The sequence below is a fragment of the Symphalangus syndactylus genome, chromosome 10 (assembly GCF_028878055.3).
Source record: "Symphalangus syndactylus isolate Jambi chromosome 10, NHGRI_mSymSyn1-v2.1_pri, whole genome shotgun sequence".
Taxonomy (NCBI): Eukaryota; Metazoa; Chordata; class Mammalia; order Primates; family Hylobatidae; genus Symphalangus; species Symphalangus syndactylus.
Genome location: NC_072432.2, coordinates 56,360,796 through 56,384,919, shown reverse-complemented (window position 1 = coordinate 56,384,919; position 24,124 = coordinate 56,360,796). Strand labels below are relative to the sequence as shown.

At 39.0% G+C, this 24,124-nt stretch overlaps 1 protein-coding gene across 2 annotated transcripts in view; it reads right to left on the bottom strand.

Moving 5' to 3' along the window:
- The window catches only part of RASGEF1B (RasGEF domain family member 1B), a 633,330-nt gene that overhangs the window by 313,885 nt on the left and 295,321 nt on the right, over positions 1–24,124 (bottom strand). The window lies entirely within an intron of this gene.

Below are 24,124 nucleotides of genomic sequence, written 5' to 3'. Positions count from 1 at the left end.
TACAAGAAAACATTGGAGAAACTTTCCAGGACATTGCTCTGGTCAGAGATTTCTGGAATAAGAACTCAAAACACAGGCAACCAAAGCAAAAAATGGACAAATGAGATTACATCAAGCTGAAAAGCTTTTATACAGCAAAAGAAGTCATCAGTGAGGTGAAGAGACAACACACAGAATGGGAGAAAATATGAATATTTGCAAACTACCCATCTGACAAGGGATTAATAACCAGAATAAAGAACTCAATAGAAAAAAAATCGAATTATAAATGGGCAAACATACAGAAAATTGAAGCTGGACCCCTTGCTTACATCTTATACAAAAATTAACTCAAAATGTACTAAAAACTTAAATGTAAAACCCAAAACTATAAAAACCCCAAAAGAAAATCTAGGCAATACCATTCGGGATATAGGTATGGGCAAAGATTTCATGATGAAAACACCAAAAGCAATTGCAACAAAAGCAAAAATTGTCAAATAGGAGCTAATTAAACTAAAGAGCTTCTGCATAGCTAAAGAAACTATCATCAGAGTGAACAGACAACCTACAGAATGGGAGAAAATTTTTGCAATCTAGTCACCTGACAAAGGTCTAAGCAGAGTCTTCAAGGAACTTAAATAAATTTACAAAAACACCCCAACCCCATAAAAAAGTGGACAAACGACATGAATGGACACTTCTCAAAAGAAGACATTTATGCAGCCAACAAACATCTGAAAAAAAGCTCAACATCACTGATCATTAGAGAAATGCAAATCAAAACCACAATGAGATACCATCTCATACCAGTCAGAATGGCAGTTACTAAAAAGTGAAAAAACAACAGATGCTGGTGAGGTTGTGGAGAAAAAGGAACGCTTTTACACTGCTGGTGGGATTCTAAATTAGTTCAACCATTGTAGAAGACAGTGTAGCAATTCCTCAAGTATCTAGAGGCAGAAATACCATTTGACCCAGCAATCCCATTACTGGGTATATACCCCAAAGAATGTGAATCATTCTATTATAAAGATACATGCACGTGTATGTTCACTGCAGTACTATTCACAATAGCAGTCATGGACTCAACCCAAATGCCCATCAATGATAGACTGGATAAAGAAAATGTTGTATATATACACCATGGAATACTATGCAGCCATAAAACAGAACAAGATCATGTCCTTTGCAGAGATGTGGATGGAGCTGGAAGCTGTTATCCTCAGCAAACTAATGCAGGAACAGAAAACTAAACACCATATGTTCTCACTTAAAGCTGGAAGATGAATGATGAGAACACATGGACACATGTGAGGGAACAACATACACTGGGACCTGTTGGTCAAAGATGATGGAGAGCATCAGAAGAATAGCTAATGCATGTGGCTTAATGCCTAGCTGATGGGATGACCTGGGCAGCAAACCACCATGGCACATATTTACCTAGGTAACAAACCTGCACATCCTGCACACGTACCCCTGACCTTAAAATAAAAGTTGACGATTAAAAAAAAGATCCTTTTGCCACATTTTTAAAAAAAGAAAAAAATGGACAAAAGATCTGAATAGACATTTCTCAAAAGAAGACATACACATGGCCAATAGTTATATGAAAAAATATTCAACAGCACTACTTATCAGAGAAATGCAAATTAAAACTATACTGAGATATCATCTCACCCAAGTTTAATTGGCTTTTATCCAAAATACAGGCAATAGTGAATACTTGTGAGGATGTAGAGAAAGGTGTTGGTGGAAACGTAAATTAGTACAGCTACTATGGAGAACAGTATGCAGGTTCCTCAAAAAGCTAAAAATATAACTATCATGTGATCCAGCAAACCCACTACTGGGTATATATCCAAAAGAAAGGAAATCAATATATGGAAGAGAGATCTGTATTCCTATGTTTATTGCAGCACTATTCACAATAGCCAAGGTACATAATCAATCTAAGTGTACATTGGCAGATGAATGGATAATGAAAATGTGTTACATATACACAATATAATATTTTACAGCCACTAGAGAGAATAACATCTTGTCATTTGTAACAACATGGATGGAACTAGAGACAGTACATTAGGTGAAATAAGCAGGCACAAAAAGACAAATATCCTATGTTCTCACTAATATGGGAGCTAAAAAAAAAAAAAATTAAACTCATGGAAAGAGAGAGTAGAATGATGCTTACCAGAGTCTGGAAAGGGTAGTTGGAAGGGACGCGGGGTAGAAAGGGGATGGTTAATGAGTACAAAAACACAGTTAGATAGAAAAAATATCTAGTGTTAGGTAGCACAATAGGATGACTACAGTTAATAATTTATTGTATATTTCAAAATAACAAAAACTATAGAATTGGAATGTTCCTAACCCAAAGAAATGCCAAATACTTGATCACAAACTCTTTGAAGGAAGAACTATTTCTTACTCTTTATTATCCTCCATGATGCCTAGTATGGAGTGAATACTAATTACTCTGATTTGATCATTACACATTGTATGGTTGTATCAAAATAACACACTTATCTCATAAGTATGTACAGCTACTATTTATCTATAATAATTAAAAATAATTTTAAAAAATAATATGTAGTACAATAAAGATAGTCATAAATTACTATGGGAGATATAACAATGCTTAATTTATCCTGAAGTTTAGAGAAGACTTCTTGAAAAAGATGATTTATTGATGTTAAGTTACTTAAACTCTCTAGGTATCAGTTTCGTCATTTTTGTAGTGTAATTTAAAATACCTACATCTACATTTATGATGAAAAATACAACATGTAGGTAGAAGTTGCCATAACGTTCCCAGCTCAATAAACCTGCTGGTCTCTTGTACTTATATAGAAGCTAATATTCTGAAATCTAAATTCTTAAAGCAGAAAACACTTTTTACCCAAATGTCCTACCAAGAATTTCTTGGCCTATGTCATTTTCTATTGTTCTAAAACATACCAGAGTCTGAAGATGGACTGATCATTGTTCTGAGCACCTTTGCTTTTCGGTAACTTCTAGCAACCAAGTTCACTCAGGTCAAAGAAGAAGTTGTGTTTCTAAATGCATTTTTCTTTCTTTCCTCTCCCTGCTCACTACCATATCTGGAGTTCTCTTTGGTCACAGCATTCTTTTTTTTACTGGAAGAAATGTTTCAGTATTCAGAACCTGTACTGCATGTCCACATGCTTGGTTTTAATCCAGTAGCTAGAGAAGAAGGTAATCAAGTAGATAAAGTGGCAAGGAGAAGATGGGGCTAATTTTTCACACTAAATTAATTATTCAACAAGTATTCACTCCGTACTAGGCATCATGGGGGATAATAGAGTAAGAAATAGTTCTTCCTTCAAAGAGTTTGTGATCTAGTTTGAAAGATAAGACTAACACAATTGGAGAAATTAAAGCATAATAAAATGTAATATATAATAAAGTATAAAACAAAATGAAATATGTACACTATGATTGTTTAAAGGAAAATGAATTATTTAAGAGGGTGTAGGGCCACAACCAGGAGGCACTCAGGCTTTGCAGGCTTGGGGAGATTTGACTGGCGGGGAGGAGCAGCAGGTCCTGCAGGTGAGAGGACTAAGACCCAAAAAGCAGAAGGAGCATGGTCTGCCCTCAGGGTGGTGCACAGACCAGTCTGACTGAAGTGGAGGAATATGCTAGGTATGAGAACCATCCTTCAAGGCTTACCCATCACCTAAGGTGACTCTGAGGTAGATAATTTCCTCATCCCTTGCCTGACCCTTTACAAAATTCTTACCTTATAAGGATGTACCAGAAATCTAAAAATATCTGTAAACTCCCATGGATTTGTAGCCATTCACTGTGTGATGAATAGGCAAATAAGGAGTATTATTCTGGCTTAATATGGGGTGGAGTGTTGAGAGGGTTGCTGGGATGTAGTTGTCTGGGTCTCCTACTAGGTCGGGTGAGAATACACTAGTACTAGAAGGAGCAGGACAAGTAGGACTAGGCCTAAAATATCTTTAATCGTGCAGTAAGGGTGAAATGGGATTTTATCAGAGTCTGATGACATTTCCAAAGGGTTGGTGGAACCTGTTTCATGTAGGAGTAGGGGATGAACAGCTAGTAGGGCTGTAATAATGAAAGATAGAATAAAATGGAAAACAAAGAATCCTGTAAGGGTGGTTTTGCCAACTGAAAAGCCACCTCAGATCCATTGTATTAGGTCTGTTCCAATGTACAGAATAGCTGATAGCAGGTGTGTAATTACTGTTTCCCAGGAAGATATTTGACCCCGTGGAAGGACATAACCTACGAATGCTGTTGCTATTACATAACCTATGACCACTGTTGGTATTAGAATGTTATCAATGTTTCAAGTTTCTAGGAAGGTGTAGGATCCATAATATAGGCCTCATTCTACATGTAAATATAGGCAGATAGAGAATATTGAAGCCTCATTGGCATGTAGATACCAAATGATTTAGCCATAGTTTACATCTCGGCAGATGTGTGTGACTGAGGCAAAGACTCAAAGGGCAGAAAGAGCATAGTCTGCCCCCAGGGCAGTGCAGAGACCAGTCTGACTGAAGTGGAGGAGTATGCTAAGTAAAGTGCCCCACAGACTTGCCATGCTATGGTCTCCATACAGGGTCAGCATCCTGATGACTTCAGAAGCTCTTGGGTGCTCTTTGTACTACAGATGGAACTACAGCACCGGGCTCTTTGCTTAACAAAGGGAAGACTGAGGACCAACAAGGTTCCCATAGCAATACGAAAATTCCATAACAGTATAAAAAGTTACTTGGGTTGAATATTATAATGAAAAAAGGAAAGTCATGAAGACTTCAAGTCTCAGAATCATCTTCAATTGTTTTCTCCTCCCTCATTTCTATCCCAATAAATTAGCAAATCTTATCAATCCCACATCTTCATCATCTTGTGCATCTACCAGTAGCTGCTATTCAAAAGTCAGGTAGTTCAAGTTTTTGTTACCTTTCTTAACTATATAATAGCATTATTTTATATATATATATTATATATATAAAATATATTAATAGCAGCATCCTTCATCCAGATCCTCTTCCTTATCGCTATGTTCTACCAACACATTTTTACCTATTTTCCTTAACACACGATTAAGTCATTCACTCTTTGATGGCTCCTCATTGTATCCCTTCCCCCTACACATATGCACACACACCCACACAGAGACACCCCTTCCCCTAGACTTCAACATTCTCCACTATTATTCTTACTATTTAGGAAAAAGAGAGAAATTGGAGGTTATTCTTCTACTGCTGGTTCAACATTTTATTTGTTCTTTTTTGACTGCCAACTTCTTCACAAGAGTCCCCACAAGTAAAGTAATGCTATGCTCATTCCTTCAGTTGTTCAGACTAAAAACATTTTAGCCTATGATTTATTCTTATGAAAGGAGTCTAAAAATTAAGGCTAAAATTATGATAAAGTCCAAAGTATTTGATTGTGGGTGGGATTCAATGATAATTTAAGAGTATCTCTCTCCAGATTTTGATCAAATTCAAGAATTCAAGGTCAGAAACACCTCAATTTTGTTTTTTTTGTTTTTTTTGTTTTGTTTTGTTTTGTTTTGTTTTGAGGTAGAGTCTCACTCTGTCACCAGGCTGGAATGCAGTGGCGTGATCTTGGCTCACTGCAACCTCTGCCTGCCTGGTTCAAGCGATTCTCCTGCCTCAGCCTCCTGAGTAGCTGGGACTACAGGCATGCACCACCACACGCAGCTAATTTTTGTATTTTTAGTAGAGACAAGGTTTCACCATGTTGGCCAGGATGGTCTCAATCTCTTGACCTCGTGATCCTCCTGCCTCAGCCTCCCAAAGTGCTGGGATTACAGGCATGAGCCACTGCACCTGGCCAGAAAAATCTCAATTTTCTATTCACATTGGAACAAAGGGAATTGTATCAGGCCATTTTTGTGTTGCAAAAAAGAAATACCTGAGGCTGGGTAATTTATAAAGAGGTTTAATTGGCTCATGGTCCTGCTGGCTGTACACAAAACAAAGTGCTGGCATCTGCTTCTGGTGAGGCCTCAGGAAGCTTACAATCAGCGTGGAGGACGAAGGGGTGCCAGCATGTCACATGGTGAGAGTGGGAGCAAGAGAGGAAGGAGGGAGGTGTCACACACTTTTAAACAACCAGATCTCACAAGAACTCATGATCACAAGGGCAGCACCAAGCCATTCACAAGGGATCCACTTCATGACTAAAACACCTCTCACCAGGCCCCACCTCCAACACTAGGGATTACATTTCATCATGAGATTTGGAGGTGACAAACATCCAAACTATTTCTGGATTTCATCATCTGTCCTAAATGAGTGGCCAGAACTTGGTGGCTCCATGGATCTGTGGAAGATTTCCTGAAAGACCAAATTTCAGTAGACATACAAAAGAGCATCTTTCTGATCTGCTGCCCAAGGCCTAATAATTCTTTCTCTGGAGACATGTCAGATATTGACCTTCAATCCCATCCTCTGGGTCTTCAATCCAGTTGGACTAACACAGGACTGTAGGAAAACCTATCATGATACTAACGATTCAAGAAGGATTTCCCCATAATAAGAATTCTCCTTTCTAGACAGTTATAAAGACACTAAAGCATAATAGTAGAAAAAGTATGTATGAGCTTAGGAGTATGAAGACTTTCTGATTTAAATAGTAGATTTGTGATATTGAGCTTAATATTGTGACATTTAGCCAGTATGATCCTCAGTTTCCTCTTCTATTAAAAAAGCAGCTATAATTAAACATATGAAACTCTATAAATTGGGGTCTGAACAAGAACACAGAAATTACTTCAAATATGTTTAACAGAGGGAATGTAGCACAGGGAACTGGTTATACAGGTGATGGAGATTATAAGCCAAACAGCAGACAATGGGGTAATCCAGTCATGAGCAAGTGCAGGGAGTTTCACCATCCCTTGACTGGAGAGACTAAGGGAGGAGAGAACCTTAGTTATTTTGGAACCTCCAGTGGAGCCACCAAGTGGAAGTTTGAACCACAGCCTGCCAGTCCTGGGAGCTGAAGCCATAGAGAAGATGCAGCCCAAGGCAGAGAGGGAGCAGAGAAACAGACTGGCTCCTCTCTCCACCCTCATCTCCACCAGTGCCTGAATGCCCAGACCCGACCCAGAACCAGTGGCCAGGAGAGACTGCGGTCTCCCTGCAACACTGACAGAGCAGAGGGAGGGTGAGGTGGGATCCAAGAACAGCAGCCCCAAGACCTGTCCAAGACTCCATAAAATTACTGTGAGAATTAAAGACGACATCATATAAAAGCATCCATCACAAGGCCTCATACGTGGTGAGCTTTCAATAAAATGTTCGTTTGATTATATAGTGCCATCCAAATAGAGGGCATGATAACTCACAGTGTTATCAAATCTATTGGTACAAAGTCAGGCTGCTATTACTTTTTCAGGAATAGTGAAAAACAAAAACAAAAAGCCCTTCAGCAAAAATACATTACCAGCTTCCAAAGGAGAAGCTGCAGATGGTATTTGTGATTTTCACAGAAGTGTCTCAGTTAAATTAATTACTTATCTATTAAATGTTTAAGCTGGCAGCTCTTTTTGTCTAATGTGATCACTTCATGCAGAAACCAACAACCAATTAAATCAGAACAAATGACTAGCTAATCTCTAAGGTTGCTTACGGCTCTACCATTCTGATTGTTCAGTTGCATCAGTGATAAAATGATAAGAGGTTTTGAGTTCTGCCATTCCTCAGTCCAGAGTATTACCTGAATCAGTATCAAGAATACATTGTCTTCCAAATATCTCAAATATACACTAGGCAGAGTAGAATTTATTTTAATTTTCGCAGCTTTAAACAGGACTTTTCCAAGATGATTTACTTGAGAAATGGATTTTTCCATACCATAAATGAAGACTGAAGAGACCTACAGTTTGTTTTAGGTTTTCTCTGCTCATAATGCAAATACTTATATATTCTGGATTTGATTTGGTATGGATTTCTTCTGCATAAACTAATTGGGGAATATCTTCTGAATAGTGATGTTCTTTATTATCATCAACATCATCATAATAGATCATATTTATATGGTGCTTACAGTGCCTGGCATTATTCTGGGTATTTTACATATATAAACTCATTTAATTTCAAGTTTATGATGTAGGTATTATTATATTCCCCATTTTACAGATAAGGCAACTGAGGCACAGAGAGGTTAAGTAACTTGCTTATGGTCACAAAGCTTGTAAGTAGGAGAGCTGGTATCCAATCATGGCAGCCTGACTCCAGAATTCAGGCTCTTAACTATGGTACGAAGCTGAGGAGGAATAGAAGGGGATACACACATTCTAACAAAGACAATGATAAGCCAGGCTCCTCTCATTTTTATAGGGATGCCTTTCATGACTGACCCCTGCCCACTCCTTCAAAATTAACTTGTCTTCCAATCCCCTCTCTCCCAACTTGAACCACAAAGGTGTCCATTCCCCCCTCATTATCACCAATATCCTTTCCTCCACAGGGCCTTTGCACAAGCTGCTCCCTCTGCCTGGAATGCTCCTATCTCCTTTCACCTGGTTGAACTCTCTGTCCCTCAGATCACCGAACAAGCTCTCTCTGGCCATGCTGAACCCTCATAATAGCTCTTGTGGTGCAGGGCACCTCTCTTTCCTAGCCCTCATTACAGTTACAATTGGACATTTGTTTTATGTAACTCGTGTCTAATTAGCTTCCTGTAGTATCCCCTATGCCTAGGACATAATTATCATTCAATAAATACTTATTGACTGGCTTACTGATTGAGTAAATAATATTTGTCACCTCACTGGACTATGAACCTCATGAAGGAGGAAACCGTGTTTATTCTTCCACTGTATTCTCAGCACCCAGTAAAATGCCTGACACATGAGATAATATCTATTGAGCAAACGTCTAAACCAGAGCACAGTTTTGTTACCTCTATGACAATTATTTCCCAGGACCCTTAAAAAAATAACCTTCAGTTCTTTTCATTTCCAAACAAAAATTCCAATATGAACAGAAGGCAGGGATTTCACCATTATCTCCAGGTGGCCAAATCTGATAGAACATGCAAAAGCTAGATTTCAGCAGGGACCTCCAGGACTCGCCCATCTCCTCCACATGCTGCCTGCCTTCCTGAACAGAAACTCAGGGATGACATCAGTGCAGTTGAGTTTGCATTCTCTGTCGTCCTCTGACCCAACTCCCACCACCATCCTCCACCTCTTTGATGTCCATCTTAGACTACACATGTGCTTCTAACAAGTGCAATTCTGAAGAAAAGAAAAGGAAAAGTCAGTGCCATCTGGCATCACTGGTTTTCATGGCTTTGTGTATGTTAAACTCGGTACATCTATTGATGTGAATAGATAAGAATATGATATGAATAGAAAAGAAAGGAAAGGAAAAGAAATCACCAAAAGGGTAATAACATCTCCAGACAACTTCTGACAAGACACTTTTCTTCAAGCAAAAAGAATGATAAACAAGACTCCCTCTGTCTTTGATGAGGCACAGGATGACTGAATATGACTTCAGGATCTGTCATCATTGTCACAACCCCTTCTGAAAGCTAGAACTATCTGCTGACACTGGGCCAACCTTTGCTACTAAAAGAAATCAAAACTCCCTCTCTCTCTCAATTTGTAGAATATGGCAATCCTTTCCTTGTATGAGCAGAAGGCAGAACTTCATCACTCTGGGTTTGAAAGCACCCCTAACCCCTGACCCAAGGGAAGCTTGGAACTCGCATTTCAGCTGAGAAGGGTTGCTGACCTCTGGCCTGGAAAGCATAAAGCCACCTCAACCCACTGCCACAGTCAGTCCTTATTATGGATTCTTGTGATCCCTCTTTCTTCTTGGAGCAAAGACTATCTTCAAAATAGCTAAATAGATACAGGAGTTGCCAGCAAAAACTGAAATCCAATCTTTTCTACTGAAAATGAAACCAAGAGGATTTAAATAAGCCAGACACAAAAGAACAAATATTGTATGATTCCACTTATGTGAGTTATATAGAGTAGTCAAAATCATACAGACTGAAAGGAGAACGGCCAGGGGCAGGGGTGGAGTAGAAGGTGGGAAGAGGGAATGAGGCATTACTGTTTTATGGGCATGAAGTTTCAGCTTGGGATGATGAAAAAGTTGTGGAGATGGGTGGTGATGATGATTACACAACAACGTGAATGTACTTACTGCCACTGAGCTGTCTACTTAAAAATACAATAAATAGTAAATATGTTATGTACATTTACCATAATTAAAAACAAAATAAAACAAAGGCTTTATGGAACTTGTCCTGGGCATTTTAATACTTTTTAAAAGCTCTATACGTTTACTGGCCCCAACAGTTCTTAAGGTTAAAACAAACATCCAAGAAATCTTCAAAGTCTTTTCCTCTTTAGGAATCGCCTTTGTCACATTTCTATTATACTTTAATACAGGAGCTTTAACATGATTTCCTTATCAATCAGACTACGTTGATAAGCCCAAACTTCAGTAGCTTCAAATAACAGAAGATTATTTCTCGCTCTCTCTCTACAGGTCTGTAGTGGGTCACTAAGGAGATTCCATCAGGGACCTGGGCTGATGAAGCAGCCCCATTCACCATGCTAGCAGGAAAGGAGACTGTTGCAAAGCACACACTGGCTCTTAACGCTTCTGCCCAGAAAAGACCTGTTTCTTTTCCATGCTTACTTCATTGGCCCAAACAGTCATAAGGCCACATCTAATTCAAGGGAGTGTGGGATGCGGTTCTATATTGCACTGCACATCTGGAAGGAGAGGGAGATGTGGAGTGCCCGTGTGAATCCCACAAAGTCTTTCTGACCACTCTAGCCTCTCTCTAGGTTTTGCACATATCTTTGCATTATTTCTGAAGGTCATTTTAGTTATAGTTTATATTATAGCACACCTATATATAATTATACATATGCAATGATGTAAATTATAATATATATCACAATCACAATGAAACAAAACCTGGTCCCACCATCAAAGGACATTCCCAGCATTCTGCCATGTGTATCATCCCAAAGTTCAAGGCCAGTGAATTCACAGGCTGCTCTGTCAACAAAGGAGAAGGGGCATCTCCTCCTCCCATCACTGCCTCAACTCTGTTCTGTCCTTGAGCCCAGAAGTCAGAGGAACCCAAAGCATTAAAAGATAGGTTGCTAAATGCTTTATTTAGAAAAGTGAAAATGCATTCTTGGCCTCAGAGGAGAAAAAGCTTTAAAAGAAAATAAACCTATCCTTGACATTGATTTACTCTAGGCTTACAGGTCTCATAAGACTGAGAAGCTGCAACATATTTTAGAGGTGCTAGAGATTCCATAAATCCACATGGATGGCCTTCATCCACTGACACTGAGTTCAAGTGCAGAGCACCAAGCAAAAACCCCTGATGGTTCTATAATAGCAAGATAAACATCCCTGTGATAGAAGAGCCTCCCCATCCGGACCCTCAGAAAAGCAGGACAAGCTCAGACAGCAGTGAAGCCCAAACCATTCACTCAGAGTGCACTAAAATGACAGGACTTCTCAGAGGTTAGAGCATCACACTAAATGCACAGGACAGAAATTAGTAAAAGACATGTACATGGGGACCTCTCTACATGTATACCTATGCACACACACAGCCAAGTGCAGATTTACAAAACCTTCATTTGCTGACCTCCTGTCCTCTGTAACTGTTTATTTGCTTTGTAGCAATATAGTCAATGTTAAAAAAGCTCATACCATCATGCCTCATGTCTTCATTCAATATTTCCAAATATTAATAGGCAGAGAAACTCTGGCCCTGTTTTATATTGCTTGCTAATAGTAGCTTTGGGAAGATTTTCAAGTATCTCTGGCACATGAGCAAAATGTTATAACAGCCATTAGCTAAAGCAGAAAAATAAATTTTATAAAGTATTAAATTTGGTCTTTGATGCTGACCAAATAGCAGTACCAATAATATGAGTCAACACATGAGCATATTCAGCAACTCTTCTACATTTTTCTTAAGGTATAGACAAGATCTCACTGTGTTGTCCAGGCTGGTCTCAAACTCCTGGCCTCAAGCAATCCTCCTGCCTTAACCTCCCAAAATGCTGGGATTACTAGCATGTGCCACTTCGCCCAACCCCAGCGACCATTTATTACTTTGGATTTTATTGTTGTTGTTTCCTTCTTGGGATTTATTAAATTGCATAAAGAAACATCTCAGTCCCCAGTCATAAACTCAGCTGTTGTCTGAGGTTCATGTATGCACTGGCAAACTCTTAGAGAAAGACTAATTTTTAAATAAATCAACAAAAAATTGCATTAAAATTAAATTAATTAAAATTTTAGGGAGGGATAATCTAAGGGTCTGAGAAACAAGCAAAATTGAATTATCTTATACTGGAGGTCTACAAAGCAAGGGGAACAGTAATAAAAGTTTGAATTTTGAAGTCACAGATGTAGGTTTAAATCATTGCCCTGACATTTACCAATAGCAAGATAATAACCACGTCATAGGGCCACACAAAGTCTCAATTTCTTCACCTGTAAAATAGAGAAAGCAGCATCCAATTCCCACAATTGATATGAGGATTAAATAAAATAATCCACACAAAGCCCTTAGTAGAATGCCTAGTACATAGCAAGTGCTCAGCAAAGGCTATATGTTACCACTGATAGTATCGGATAGATTTACAAGGAAGGGAATTCTTTAACTAAAATCAAGAGATGTCTTGACAGTTAGCCAAGTGTCCCAAGATGCTGAAAGACAATGTGAATCTGACATTCTCAGTAGCATAATTTTCTGACTTCACAGTCTATTCACCTGGAGATTGGAGGTAACAAATCTGAACTCTCGGCTTTGGTGTCTATTTGATGTGCACAGAAAACAGTGAGTTTTTGTTTGTAGAGATTATTCTGTTGCTTGAACTATAGGGAAAACCAGTGGGCACATTGCTAATAAAGCTGTACCTCTGGCCTGCAGGCTTCCTGAATATCAATGGGTATTTAAGAGAAGGGGACCATAGTTTTCATGGATGCAAACAGATTAATGACAAAAAGAAAACTTGGGAGAGATCAAGTGTTTTCTGTGGCCTCTTCTAACAGTCTCATAGCCATGGGTGCTACTGTTTTGTAAACAGAAAGACCTGCATTTAGATATTTATTTTCAGTGTCTTCCCTTTTTAACTAATGATGTCCCTATAACATGTCCTTTCATCTGGCCCAATAGCCTGAGGAATCTTCCTAAATTTCTCATTACGAAGTAACTCAACCTTCAGTTCTTAGCCCTGGTTCTTAGTCTCATCTGCAAATTAGAATCACCTGGGGAGCTTTTGAAAGTCCTGATGCACAGGCCACACCCAGACCAATTGAACCTGACTCTCTGGAGGAGGAATCCACCCATCTGGAAGTTGTAAAGCTCCCCAGATAATAACAATGTGCAGCCAATGTTGAAAACCACAGTTGAGCTAAACAATGTAGATATCATTATGTCTCACAATACATTGAGAAAACAAAGACAAGCCCAAACAGAGGTTGGTAATCAGTTAATCCTGAAGATTTACCTAATAAATTGACAAGTCAGATGTTGCTGGCAATCAAATTGATGTGCACACACACACACACACACACACACTCTTCTACCTGCCCTAGTTTGTTATGATTACCATCTGGGAGAGGTATTTCTGCCCCCCTTTCTTCTCAGGAAGTTTACTGTCTGTACACATCTCATACCCTCAACATGATGATTTAGGAGACTAACTCCTCACCAAAGAGATGGTAACCTTTGAGATACAGGAAAATAAGCAGGTAAGGACCTTTTTTCCTTCCTCCAGTAGATGAGGGGCAGAATAAGTAGATCTGGGTGGTCTCAAAGTCACATCAGAGCAGAAAGAAAATTAGGAGAGATAACCCCACCTTCTGTATTTGCTATGTAAAGCACTCCAAAGATAAGCTACATCAGCCATCTTATGAAGTGAGAGAAGATAAATTTTAATCTAACTTGTATTTTAAGGACTCCAACTTGATAAAGTTGAGAATATTCATGTTTTATTTTTCAGCTTTCAGACTCAGCAAGGACACAGAAAGCAATGAATCCCCTTCACTTCTACTTCTGAGCCACAGACAATCACAGATAATCCCTGACTTCTCTCCCTCTGCTGTAACTCAGAAACTAAGACTGTGGATTTGCTTGGCACCTTCCTTCAAACCAGTTTGTTTGCATATTTTTGCCTGGTTTAAAACCATTTTTGTATTTTCTCTGGCCGAGTTCTTGGCAACAGAGTCTCTTCCATGACTGGGGTTGAGAATAGTGAAGCAGAGAGAGCCTTTTGCCTGGCACATGGACTTCCAGTCCATAGGACTCCGGGTGAAGGCACCTGCTTCAAAGGCAGCAAGAGGAGCCGGGGAGAGAGACAAGCAAATGCAGTGACAGGGAAAGAGACAGGCTAGGAGTGGCCTTGGGCCTCTCGTGGTTGGCTGATTCAGCTTGCATATGCAGAAATGAAAAACAGCTTCCCATGGAAAACAGGGTCTCAATTTGAACATATGTGTAACAATAGACTGCTGTGCCAGGGGAGTGGGAGCCTGGTTAATTTTTCTCTGAGGGCCCCACAGAAGATGGTTTGGGAGCCAAAGCCCTGAGGGTTTATGGACCATGACAGATGGCCATCCCCATACAGTCCGCAGCACCGTTCTGTGTCCTCCTGGACCATGACAGATGGCCGTCACCATACAGTCCGCAGTACCATGTCCTCCTGTGCCTCATCTGTGGCCTTTTCCCCCTCTCTTTCCTTCCTTTTATTCCCAGAGCTTGTTCAAGGTTTATAATCATCAGGCTGACTATATAGCACCAAGGTATTTTCTTTTCTTTTCAGGATTCAAAGAGTGTCCTCAGTTCTAAAGTCCCTTTAGTAAGCAAATAATCATCTAATTTTACAGACTTTAGGCCCAGTTCTTATCTTTCTTAAGATTAGTCTTTTTAAATCCTCTTTAATTTGTTCCTCTAGTCTAGTTTCTTGCCTGCTTCTTCTGTTTCCCTTTCAACCTTTTGTCTCCAGCTCTTGGTTATAGAAATCATCAGCATTATTTTGACAACAGTAGTGCTATTTATTTGTTCCTCTATTTGTTACGTGCTGGGTATTTTATTGTTGTTGTTCTTTTTAATTTTTTTTTTTTGGTCAATTCCTTCTCTGTGACTCAGTTTCCTTATCTGTAAAATAGGGATAATAATAAAGAGCTATTGTAAAGATGAACAAGTTAGTTTTTGTAAAACACTTAGAACAGTGCCTGTATGTAATAAGTGCCAATCAATGTTACTTACTGTTATTTACAGCAAGTAACATTAAATAAAAATAACTTACTGTTATTTACAGTAAAGTGTTGGCTTGGAAATACAAGTGGGGTCAGAGATGAGTGGAAGAAGTGGAAAATGAGTAGAAAGCAGGAATATTTTGAATGTCTACCTGATAAATACAGTTCATAGTAATTCTTACATAATTTTACTGGGCAAGAAGTTCAAAATTCAAGACGTATATTAATCTCTTTTCACACTGCTATAAATAACTACCTGAGACTGCATAATTTATGAAGAAAATGAGTTTAACTGACTCACAGTTATGCAGGCGTAAGAGGAAGCATGACTGGGAGGCCTCAGGATACTTACAAGCGTGGTAGAAGGTGGAGGGGAAGCAAGCACATCTTACCATGGTGGAGCAGGAGAGAGAGAAAAGAGGGAAGTGCCACACACTTTCAAACAATCAGGTCTCCTGAGAACTCATTCACTATCACAAGAACAGCAAGGGGAAAATCTGCCCCAATCACCTCCCACCAGGCCCCTCCTCCAATTCAACATGAGATTTGGGTGGAGACACAAATCCAAACCATATCATATAGTTTGGATTACTTTCCCAAAAGGCCATTACATTGTATTTGTCCAAATTTTAGCAGCTTTCACTCCTTTCACTTAACCTGGAAAGACTTGCCTTGTAACTCAGACCCCTAAATTTGGTGTTTCATTTTCTGGAGGTGCTCAATGTTATCAGGTTATGCATTGAAGTAAGTTTCTCCATATCTTTAATGCTGAATGTGTCTTCTGACCTACGAGTGTCTGAAGGGTCAACTGAGTCCCTAGAAGAATATCTGCCTTTCTGGATTAAAGAGACCTTTCATTAGACCCTGGCAACATCTAAAATGTGCTCCTTTAATTCTTTCTTCATGCACATAATTTATGGTCTGTGTGCAGCCTCCCACACATCGGGTGCTTTCCAGTGACCTCCCGTAGGCTAACTCTTCATTTTTTGGAAGATGTTTTTCTCATCTACTCTGATGACCAGCTGCCCTCAGCCAGGTGGCCACAGAGGGCTGTTACCCAAACACCTGGGTGTTTTGATCTGCCACACACATTTTTCCAGGCCTTATAATAAGGCTTTTAAAAAAAATAGTGGTCAAATATTCCTTTTCATTTTCTCTTCTCAATGACTAAGCCCATTGCCTCTTTCTGTGTCTTTAGGAAAATCAGACCCACAAAGAACCACCCTCAACCCCAAATAAGAGCAGACTACCGAGCAGATTTGGGACACATGACATTCTAGATTTTTTTCCAGCTTAATTTAAGTGAAGTTGCTACACTATTTCTTGCCTATGATCTCCTATTAAATGAATATCATATTTTTCTCAGCAGCTGAATATGCCAGCAACCCCTCAGGCAATGTCAACATGGAGCTTCCTGTATGTTCCAGGAATGGTGCCTAGGAGCTGGGGATAACCTAGACACAGCCTCTGTTCACCTGTAACTTAGAACACTATCTTTGGCCTCAAGATAACTTTGATAAGAGATAAACATAGAAATTGTTCTCTACTTCTAATATCCATTAGAAAAGTCCCTTTAAAAAAAAAAAACTCCTTTTTCTGAGGCAAGCCTTAAGGTGTGGAGCACAACTGCAATATTTAGGTAAGGGTTGCCTTAGCCGTATGTATACTATGTGTATTTAATTATATTTGTGTCTAGCCTTAAAGGCAAATCTGATGCTTCACATTTGGGAGGTATAATATTACATGCAACAGACCCCTGGTGTAAACTGATTTTGACTCTTTGAGTAACTCCAAATAGTAATTAAGAACTTAGGAGCTGGAGCCAAATGGTGTGGCTTTAAATCCTACTTTTGACACTTACTGACTTTGGCAACCTTATTCCTTATTAACCTCTCTAATCTCCCTTTTTTCCCTTCTCTCTGAAAGGCAATAGTACCACCTATGTTACAGAGTTATTATAAATATCTGACATTAATATATTTCAGATACAGTGCCCTGGCACTCACTGGGCAATCACTAGAGGTAGTTAATAGCTGTGACTGTGGTCATCATTACAATGTGTGATAACATGTCATCTTACCCAAGTACACTTTGAATTGCACATGCTCTGAGAGTGGTGTGCAGGAGGAACTCAGTGAATAAACTTATATACTAGCTCAAGAAACTTTGCTGAGTTGCTACTCATTGTTAATCACCCTTGAGTGGCAAAATCTTTGTTCTTTTTTTTGTTAAGAAAAAAATGTGCATCACATGAAAAAGATAAATAGATATATATTTCAGTGAGGATATGATTTAGGAGAATGCCGGTCAACTGTATAGACATTTCCATATTTGTAATTTCAAGGAATATTTGAACATCTTAAACATATTTCTTATAGATACTACTGTTTTAATCATATTTCATTATTTTACAATCCTTATAACAAAGAGGATAGATTTTGCTAAGTAAAAGTGAAACACTCTTTCCTACTAGATGAAGTGATAAGAGCAGGGGTCAGCTGGCAAACAAAAAAAAGAGTAGTTGGCACTTCCTCTTCTTCCCCAGGGACTGATGATGAAAGGATCAAGGGCTCCACAAACAACTCAGGAGTGTGAGCCACAATTCTAGGAAAGAGAACTGTCATTCTAATCTTCTAGCTGCTAAGGAACGTTCAGTGGCTCTGTGAATGGCCAGCTTTGGTAGCACAATCAAAATCCATAGCTGATCTTTAGAGGATCCACTAAGACATTTCCAAGGAGTCTTATGGTTGTCATGGAAGTGTACACTCAACTTGTCATCAAGAGAACCCGTTGTGGGGAGCATGATTGGCTTGTAAGTTCCAGCTGCCACCCTTTGAATTTACCACTCTAAAGCTCTCCTTCCCCCAGACTACTCACAGCCAGCAAGTGAGCATGGTAAGAGGGCAGGTATGAGGGCCAGCCCATTGCTGCCCAGTGAGAATTCTTCTAAGAGACACTTTTGCTCAGGGAACCCATCATCCTGGCTGAAACTTTCTCAGAGCTGTGCTACAGTCTGAGACCCTGTCTACCCAATTCTTCCTTCCCTCTCTCCTTTTACAGGTGTCAGACCTGCCTTGTAGTCTGAAGACTCTTCCTGCCTATAATTGCTCCCTTTCTCTTTATCTTCCCAGGCATTTCCTCCAATAAAACTCTTATAGGTCTTATCCCATCTTGGCTGCTTCTCGGAGGATTTGAACTGGCATTCCTGTCCACCAGATGTGATTCACAAAGTAATTGGATATATTAGCCTCTGAGTGGAAAATCAATTGGTAGTGACTGCCCGGAGCACCCTCTTGTGAAAATCTCTGAGACTAAGTCTGGGCCCCCAGGAAAGTGTGCTACAATTGATTATCAATGTCTGCAATGGGCATAGAAGGGAATAGAAAGGCACACATGCCTTGTATTTGTCCATCATGAACACAGTAGTTAGGTCATGCTAGCCTAGGCCTTTAACCCTCCTATCAAGTTATTTAGTGTTGTTAAATTTTAAAATTCAAAATGTTGTAAAATTGCAGTTAAAATGCAGAACTCTTAGCTAAATATCAGTGCCTCTAAACTCGACATCTTTTTTAATGGCAAGCTAAAAGTAAAGCAAGGTACATGTTTTTACTCTTTTTTAATTTTATTTTTAATTTCGTGGGTATATAGTAAGTGTATATATTTATGGGGTTCATGAGATATTTTCATACAGGCATACAATGTATAATAATCACATCAAGGTAAGTGGATATCCATTACCTCAAGCATTTATCATTTCTTTGTGTTATAAACAATCCAATTATATTCTGTTATTTTTGTTTACAGTAGTAGCTCTGTTGTGCTATCAAATACTAGATCTTATTCATTCTATCTAATTATATATATTTTTGTATCTATTAACCATCCCCACTTCCCCCTTCCCCACCCCCACCCCCACCACCCTTCCCAGCCTCTAGTAACCATCATCCTACTCTCTGTCTCCCTGAGTTCAATTATTTTAATTCTAACTCCCACAAATAAGTGGTAACCTGTGAAGTTTGTCTTTCTGTAACTTGCTTATTTCACTTAACATAAGGTCTTCCAGTTCTAACAAGGTACACATTTTAAGCCTCAATTTCTTCATCTATAAATAAGATCTAAATATTTACTACTTCCCAGAATTATTGTGAAGTTTAAATCAGATTATATTAGGAAAGCTTGCAGCAAAATATTCTGCTATTTTACAAGAACTCAGTAAGTGTTAATGTTTAACATTATGGTGCCACTTGACACATAAAACCATAATTTTAAGGTGCATATCTTTATATATTATACTGATTAATAGTTAATTCAAGACAGCACAGCATGGCTTGCTCATGCATTTAACTAAGGAATATGACAAACTCAACCAAAGTAATAATACGGTTGGGTTTTTCTCCCTTCTTTCTGTAATATGGGCGTCTCACATGGATTGCATGGTTATTAGAAGTTCAGGTCATTTACATAGTGTACAAATAGCTAGATGATGAGACAAATAACATTCTTTGAATTCTGGAAGGACCGTCCTTTAAAAATAATTTGTCGTCAGTAAGAGAGACTGAAGCATAACACTGTAAATTAATCATGACCTCATGACACTTCCTATATACTCAATAAAGAGTTCTCGTCAAAATCAATACATAAGGGACGCTAATTTTAAGATGATGGGACTTCCTTTTGAAAAAAACATAATAATGTATTTTTGGTCAGCTCCATCTGCTGGGTCTTCCAAGTCACATCATTCCCCTCCAGGCATATGTTCCCCAGGCCTCTCTCCCTGTCTGAGCCACCTCCAACACACACAGCTTCATTCCAGATAAACTTGCTCACTATTTCACTAGGAAAATTAAGCCATCAATCTTCAACTCCCTAAGTTTCCTTCTCCTACCCCTATAAACTTGTCTATATCCAACCCATCTCTGCCCCTTCTAGGCCCTCTTCCAGTTCAAGCTTAATCCTTCTTCATGAAGCTTGATCCTTTTCCTCTATGCTGGAAGCTTGTTCAGTTATCATTCCTTCTCCCTCCTTCTTTATATTGGATTTTTTTATTATGCCAAGCCATATTCAACAGCATAGCACATTCATGTTAAGTCACTTCTCACTTCAGAGAGCCCTCACCTGAACTACATCTCCTTCTTCCATCCTTCCTGTCATGAGACAGTTTCTCATAGTTCTAGGTTCCACTCTTTTACCTCCAAGTTGTCCTTCAAACTCTACAGTCTGATTTCTGCTTTGAGCTCACTCTACTGAAGCCACCCTGATAAAGGGCACTACTGACCTAATGTGCAAATCTTATGAATATTTTAAGTCTTTATCTTACAGGATTGCTTGGAAGCTCTCAACATTACTGTTTCATTCTAGAAACTTCCTTTATTGGTTTCCATGCTATCCCTCTCTCTTTACATTCCTTCTACTTCTACTACCATGCTTTCTTATTCCTCCTTTGGCAATCCTTCTTCCTCTGACCATTCTTTCATAACTCATTGAGCAATTAGTTATTGAGCATCTGCCATGTGTCAAGCACCTTTCCAGGACTGAGGTGAAAGGTTGAACCAGACACAGACCTTACCAGCAGGAACTAAGCACAAAGGGAACAGAGAGGCAAACTGTCCATTTTACTTAGTACAATAACTCTAAGAAAGCATCTAGAAGGGGTACTTTTCCTGGAGAAGGGATTGCTTTAGAGGTGGGTTTTGAAGGATCGGTAGGAGTCTACTAGGCTCAGAGAGAACAAGGAATGTTCCTGGCAGAGCAACAGTTTGTGAAAAAGCCGGAGGTTAAGATAGAATGTGTATCCGGAGAATCTCAAGTGGGTTAGGTTGACTGGTGCATGTATTGCTGAGAGGAAATAGTGTTAAGATAAAAGAGATAACATGGTAACAAAGGCCCACAAAAATATCTTCTGTTACCCACATTTCTATACTTGGATCTCTTTCCAATTTCATCCATTCCTGTTGCTTTGCCTCCCCACTGGATGTTCATGACTCTTGAATCCATAACACTGGTCAGGACCTCATTGCTGAGCACTGGGTCCATAGGTCCAGCAGCCAATAATAAGTACACTTCCATCTGGATGTCCCATAGGCACTTCTAATATGTTGGAAACAAAATTCATAATTTAGCTCTCTCCCTGCCTAAAAACAAAACAAAATGCCTTGTACTCTTTCTGTATTCCCCATTTTAATGCATAATACTGCATTCTATTACTAAAGCAAGAAACCTGGGAACCATCCCTGAATAGTTCCTTTATCTAATACAACATCCAGGTGGGGACTAAAGTTCCATAAAGTAAACTTTGTTATATTTGTATTATGTCTCCTTCTTCTTTTCCTCCACTTTTGCTAATTTAGTTCAGATTCTGCCATCATTTCTCACCTGGACAATGGCTCTTTACTAATTAATCTCCCTGCATGTAACTGGAGAGCATCCAGTCTACTCTCTATAAAATGCATTGAGTGATGGATCTAAAACAGTGCTTCCCCAACCTTAATGCTATCCAAAACGTAACCTGATTTGCCAAAACATGGGCCCCTTTCCTGGAGACTCATATTCAGTAGCTCTGGGTGGGGTCTGATAATTTACACTTCTAATAAAGCTCCAAGGTGATGCTAACAGCAAAAATACAAGCCACACCTGCAGCAGTGCTGATCTAAAACCATCTGATACAGTTACTCTACTGCTTAAATTCCTCAATCATTCTCTATTGCTTAGGGAACTTCAAAGGCTTCACTTTGCGATTTAAGACCTTCAATGATCTAGCCACTGCCAAGCCCTGCCACAGGGTTTCTCATCACGCCCCTGACCTTCATGTGCCATCTGCAGCTCTTCTGAGCTACCTGCAGCTTCCTAAATTTATTCTGCCTTTGTTCATGCTCATAAATCTCTTGCCAGCACCCCTGGCCTCACTGTCCTCTTCCTGGCAAATACCTAACCACCTTTTCAAACTCACCTCAAAAATTGCATCCACAGTGAATCCTCATGCAAGCCACCTCCCCGCTCCATCCCCCCAAAACTGACAATCCTCTCTTTCGCAATTGCGCTATGTAAGTACTTATATTTATTATGAATCCATAAACACTTCACTTTACACACTTCCATAACTGTCCACTATTTGTCTACTTGACAACTGCATGCTCTTCAAGGGCAGGACTATGACTCATTCATATTTGTATCTGCAAACCCTATAGTACCCTTTACCTAGCAGGTGCTCCACAAATGCTGAACGAGCAAATATCATCATAGTTACAAATCATTAGATATTTACAGTATGAGAATCATTGTGATAGACACTGTACATACATACACAGACATAATATATACATACAAATTCATTTAATCCTCACAACAACTCTAGGAGGTACATATATTATAATCCCAATGTTACAGGAAAGGAAACCAAGGCTTATAGAATTTAAGAAACTTTTTTGCACGGTCACATATCTAGTAAATCACATATCAGTAAGTAACAGAGCCATAAATTAAAGTCACGTCTGATTTTAGACTCCAATCACTTCACTACTGTGCCCTCCTAAAGTGTAACTATGTCATAAAATTAGCATGTTGCCAAGGATTCCACCTCAACACCACATTGTTCTATAGTTAAGAACCTCAAACATTAAGAAGAAATAACCTAAGTATAGAAGACTCCACTAAATAAATCCATAAAACACCATACCTGGCTTATGAAAATCTTCATTGCTTTTGTTCCTAGTGCGTTGTCACTTTTGATTTTAAAATAAGAAATTAAGAATACCAGCAATAAATATCTAGGTCTTTGCCCTGTATATTTTAAGAGGAAACAGTCCTTTGTAATAATAATAATTATTATTATTATGGCATTATTCTATCCCAGCATTTGTCAGATAAAACTAGCTCCTGAAGATGCTCCAGGAAAAATAAATTGTCAAATAAATTTGGAAACCCTGTACCATAGAGTCTGCTTCTTGGAGATTCATAATGCATGTATGTTAAAACCTTCTAGACATCCTGCAGTTTAGATTTGAAAAAAGCTACATATATTCCTCGAGTGTCCCAAACGTATTTGATCATAGAACCCTTGACAAAGAACTAATGTTCTGTAGAGCACACTCCAGAGAACACTGATTTTAGCCATGTCTTTTTGGCTTAAAATAAATGGCACAAAGCTGCACAGCTGACATTTTTTGCCATGTCCATATACTTTGAACTGAGCCAGTTCCACTCAGGGGATCCTTAGTCATGAGCTCATTACTTTCATTGTCTTTGAGCACCAGGAGCTGTATTTTTACTATTTTACTTGCAAAGCTTTGAGACTTTGTATCATAATTTTTTTCATGTTAGAGAGAAATTTTATTGGGTTCTTAATATATGGATCACAAAAGGACATACAATTCTTAAAGGAGTTGGTGTAAAAGTTAAAGTGGATGAGAATATAATAAAGGGTAAAATTAGCATTATGGTCTTTAGAGCTATGTCCCAAATTTAGCTCTCACTTTCCAACGGCTAAAGCAAAAAGAGAAAAAATGTTACAAAGACGCATCATGTCCTTAAAAGGAAGATAAACCAATCACTCAGTAGTAACATGGGTTTTCCTGGTACTGAGACGTCAGAGCAATATCTTGTGGGACATTATGGGGTGTGGTGGACAAAGCCATTAAACACATCCTACAGTAAAATCAATTGCAAAGGATGCTCAGCTGTTGTTTAGGAAAACCTGTGCTGTGAACCAAGAGCAGTTCAAACTGAAGTGCAGTTAAGCTAACGCACTTCTATAAGGAATGAGGTAAACAGTTCTCTGATAGTCTTCTTAATCCAAGGGAAAAACTTTTCTATCTAGAGGAATGTGTGGACTGTAACATCTGCAA